At 44.8% G+C, this 4,909-nt stretch overlaps 1 pseudogene; it reads right to left on the reverse strand.

Moving 5' to 3' along the window:
- Positions 1–359: 359 nt before the first annotated feature.
- On the reverse strand, positions 360–534 carry LOC111763392 (small nucleolar RNA U3; annotated as a pseudogene).
- Between the last annotated feature and the right edge of the window lie 4,375 nt (positions 535–4,909).

Genomic DNA, 4,909 nt, shown 5'->3' on the forward strand with positions numbered 1-4,909 from the left:
CCTGCCCCAGGGCAGGATTGGATAGCCTTCACCCTCAGAGCAGTTAAATCCTCATGAACAGTTTTTCACGGGGTTTTACTTTTTGGGGAAGTCTCCCACAATTGGGAACACTGCTCTCATCTCAGCAATCCAGACTAAAAGCAGCATGGGCTTGTCTATATCTCTATCCGGTCAGTTGTACTATTCAATGTGGGCAAAAACACATTGCAGCAAAGGTTCAGTAGTTAAATTTCTGGGACAGTGCTGCTCGGCTCTAGACATCTGAGTCTGCAATGGCCCCGCATCGCACAGGCACACCAGGCAAGCCACATGACCATCCTCTGGCTTCTGCCCATATTTATCTTTTTTTTTCCCCCAAAGCCACTCAGACTGCACTATCTCCCTCTTACTCCTGGAAGGTAGGAATAGGCAGTTGCAAGAAAGCAACAGCTAGAGCCAGTTTCATGCTCAGGAGAGAGCACTGAGCCTCCTCCTTGTCGTTTTCGGTGACCTCTAGCAACAAACTAAAGAAACGATCCCTGAAAGTATAGTCTTCCTATTTATCTTTTAACTTCCATATTTCACTCAGGAAAAAAAACCAAACAAACTCATTTCAGCAGTTTGGTTTTCAGCAACACCATCAGTAGTTCTGTGTTGAATGAAAACAGGGCTAACCTGGGGCCAGTAAACAACTGTGCCTGGGCAGAGTTCCCTGCACTGGGGCCCCAGACTCTGGCCTCTGGAGTCCTTTGTGACCTTGAGATGGGGCGGGGGTGGGAGGGAGTGTAAGCGAGTGTGGAGGAGCACAGCCAGGAGCCACAGTATAGTTTCCCTGCTTTTTCTGTAAACCACCTCCCTCATCTCTGCCCTTAACATCTGCATCAACCCCCTTGTCCCATGTGGCCAGAGGAAGGCCAGCATCTCAGTCAGCCCATCACCCTTCAGGAGCCAACACCACCACCTTGGGATAACTAAACTGGCCATCCCTTATGCCTCCACCATGCCATGATGTGCTTCTTCAGCAACCCTGCTGGCTACACCAAACTCACCAAACTGTCAGAGGAGAGACACCTAAAGAGATTTAAGTGTCTTCCAATAGCAATGTTGGGGTCACCAGAAGAAGCGAGACTCACATAGGCTCTGGTGGAAAGATGCTTTACTCACAGAGAAAAGACAGAACAAGGTCATTTTCACTAGGGGCATCAGTTCCCTGAAGCCATGGGGTCTCAATCCATGGCCACACAGGGAACTGTTCTATGCACAGAAGCCCTCTCTTGTGTTTGTGGTCTGCCCTACTGGAGGAACCCTGCTCCCTCTGAAGCAGGCTAGTAAGATAGGGAACCAGGCAGATCTGGAACCTGACAAGAAGTCTACGTGTCTTTCAGTATCCCCAAGATGGCTGCTGGAAGATTCTCATGAGATTCTGCCATTCATAATGAGATTTCCTCTAGAAGCCAGGAGAAGCCCCGGATATTCTCCAGGGGCCTTATCATTAGGTCCTTCTGGGGGATTGATGGGTAGGGTAATCTATCAAAACAGCAAACAGCTGAGACTCTGTCTAGTCATTCCAAACTCCCTCAGTTTGTTTTATCTGGGAATGTCCTACTCTCTCCCTTATTTTTTTTTTAAAGGAAGTACCAGGGATTGAACCCAGGACATCATGCATGCGAAGCAGATGCTCAACCACTGAGCTACACCTACTCTGCTCTCCCTCATTTTTGAAAGACATTTTAGCTGGTTTAGCAGTCTGATATGGTTATGAATTAAAAAAATAGATATGGATTATGCTTGCAATCTGGGCATGATTGAGTTATGATTAGGGCGCTGAGTCCCCAGCCAATAAGGAGTGGGGCCTTACAGATAAAAAGCATGGCAAAGAACAGAGCTGAGAGTTTCTGAAGTTGGAGTTTTGATGTTGGAGTTTGATGCTGAAGTCTTAAGCTGGAATTCCGGCAAGTAAGCTCACAGAGGAAAGAGAGGCCAGCCCCAGGAAGAAAGGAATCTTGAACCCAGAGAAAAGCAAGCCCCAGGAACATAGGAACCCAGGAAGCCTGAACCCTCACCGACATTGGCAGCAGCCATCTTGCTCTAAATAGACTTTGGTGAGGGAAGTAACTTATGCTTTATGGCCTGGTATCTGTAAGCTCCTACCCCAAATAAATAACCTTTTATAAAAACTAACCAATTTCTGGTATTTTGCGTCAGCACCCCTTTGGCTGACTAATACACCTGGACACAGAGTCTTGTTTGACAATTTTTTACTTTTAGCCCTTTAAATATGTCTTCCCACTACCTTCTTGCTTCCATGCTTCCAATGAGAAATTGTCATTTAATCTTAATGAAACTCCCATGTGCATGGCATGTTGATTCTCTCTTACGGCTTTCATAATTCTCTATTTTTAGTATTTGATAGTTTGATTATAATATGGTATAGTCTATATGGTCTACTGCGTTTATCTTGTTTGAAGTTTGCTAAGTATCTTGGATAGGTTATATTTATGGCTTTCATTAAATTTTAGGGTAGTCAGTCGTATTCCTTTGAATATTCTCTCTGCTCCTTTCTCTCTTTCTTCTTCTTCTGGGACTTCCATAATGCATTTTTTTTTCCTTAGGTACTGGGCCTGGCAATTGAACCTGGGACCCTGTATGTGTGAAGCTGGTGCTCAACTACTGAGCCACATTGGCTCCCCTGAGTTGGTTTTTTCATTTCTTTGCTTGTTGTTTGTTTCTTTTTAAGGAGGCACTGGGAACCAAACCCAGAACCTCTCATGTGGGAAGCAGGCACTCAACCACTTGAGCCACAACCACTCCCCAGTGCATATATTAGTATGTTTGATAGTGTCCTGAAGGTTCTTCCGGCTCTGTTCAATCTTCTTTTTTTTTTCCTTCTGCTCTTCAGACTGAATGATTTAAATGATCTTATTTTCAAGTTCACTGAGATTCTTTCTTCTCCCAGCTCCAGTCCGCTGGGGACTTTTAATTTCTGTTGCTGTGCCCTTCAACCCTGATTGGTTCCTTTTCATAATGCCCATCTCTCTATTGATATTCTCTTTGTGTCCATCTATTGTTTTCCTAATTACCTTAAGTTCTTTGTCGATGTTTCCTATAGCTCTTTGAGCATGTTAAGGACCATTTATTAAAAGTATTTGGTATGTCCCAGGTCTGATCCTCCTCACTGATGGTTTCTAATGCTTTAAAATCTTCTCCTTGCCTCAGCCATTGCTTCTTGTTTCTTTTGTTGAAAACTGGGCATTTTGATATTTTAATGTGTTGTCACTGGAATTTCTACTCTGAAGTGTATATTCTTTAAAGTTTATATCAAGCTAGTATAATAGAGCTTTCCTTGAATGCTAGGAGCTAATAAAGAAAAAAGGGGGGAGGAAAAGGCTTTTCCATTCTTTGCAGATTGACCTGTGCAAGTGCTCAATCCATACAATGGCTTATCCATACAATGGGTTTAGGGAATAGCTCCAGGCCAAAGCATGGGGACCTTCCTGATTCTTTCTGTGCCTGTGTCTTTTCTTAGGCATGTGGGTGTGGCCTTAGGAATTCCCTCATTTACATGGATGCAAACGTCCCCTTTTTCCTAGGAAAGAGTTTCCTTGCAGTCTTCAGCACTGCACTGTAGTCCTACAGCCAGCAATCCCTTGCCCCAGGCAGCACAACTTTAGTGTTCTCCCACACTCTTCTGTAGGAGAGCTCTGTGAACTGCCTTCTATACACAGGACAAGGTCTAGGATGGCTTGTCCTTCAGATCACCACCAGACAGATTGGGCCAGATATACATGGTCTTATTTTATGCATGAGGATCACTCTGCTCACTCCAGAATTGGGAACAGAGATTCACACTGGAAACATGGGCTGGCTCTGTGCTGAACTGGTGAGGGCTGGGGGATAAGCCAGCCAGGGTGCCATTACATCCTACTGCTGTTAAGTAGCATTTTTCTGATTCAGTGTTCATCCTGTTACTGCAGTCTTTTAACTGTTTTCTGGAGTTTTGAGAAAGATGTTTATGCTAGTTCTTTCTGGTTGTTCAAATCTTCTGTAGGGTGATAGAGTTCTGAAGTGTCTCATTCCATCTTTATTGGGGTAGGGACTCATATAAGTTCACTTTTTACTCAAAATGTGTTTCCTAGGAATGTTATTGCAATAACAATATCAACAATACCACCATCTTATATTTTCTTGGTATCTTAGTATTTAATAGTCCCAAAATACTTTTAAAAGTATGTATATGGGGAAACGGACTTTGGCCCAGTGGTTAGGGCGTCCGTCTACCACATGGGAGGTCCGCGGTTCAAACCCCGGGCCTCCTTGAGCCGTGTGGAGCTGGCCCATGCGCAGTGCTGATGCGCGCAAGGAGTGCCGTGCCACGCAAGGGTGTCCCCCGCGTGGGGGAGCCCCACGCGCAAGGAGTGCGCCCGTGAGGAAAGCCGCCCAGCGTGAAAAGAAAGTGCAGCCTGCCCAGGAATGGCGCCGCCCACACTTCCCGTGCCGCTGACGACAACAGAAGCGACAAAGAAACAAGACGCAGCAAATAGACACCAAGAACAGACAACCAGGGGAGGGGGGGAAATTAAATAAATAAATAAATCTTTAAAAAAAAAAAAAAAAAAAAAAAAAGTATGTATATGATGGTAGTCCTAACAAGCCTTGAGTAGAATAGATAGATCATCAGCGAAACTGGGCAATGACTCCCTAAGATCTATCCACAGCCCAGAGCTCTCTTTTGAGTTTTAGGATTGTACAGCATACACGGACCATATATATGATGTCCTGCAGGCACCTTTGAGGTAAAAATATTGGAAATAGATCTTGATGTTTTCCCCTAAATCCTCTCCCATTCTGTTTGTCCCTCAGATACATTCTCTTCCTTTCTCAGCCCTGCTTTGTGTCCTGGGAGACTGACCGCTGCTGACTGCAACCTGGG

The sequence above is a fragment of the Dasypus novemcinctus genome, chromosome 3 (assembly GCF_030445035.2).
Source record: "Dasypus novemcinctus isolate mDasNov1 chromosome 3, mDasNov1.1.hap2, whole genome shotgun sequence".
Classification (NCBI taxonomy): domain Eukaryota; kingdom Metazoa; phylum Chordata; class Mammalia; order Cingulata; family Dasypodidae; genus Dasypus; species Dasypus novemcinctus.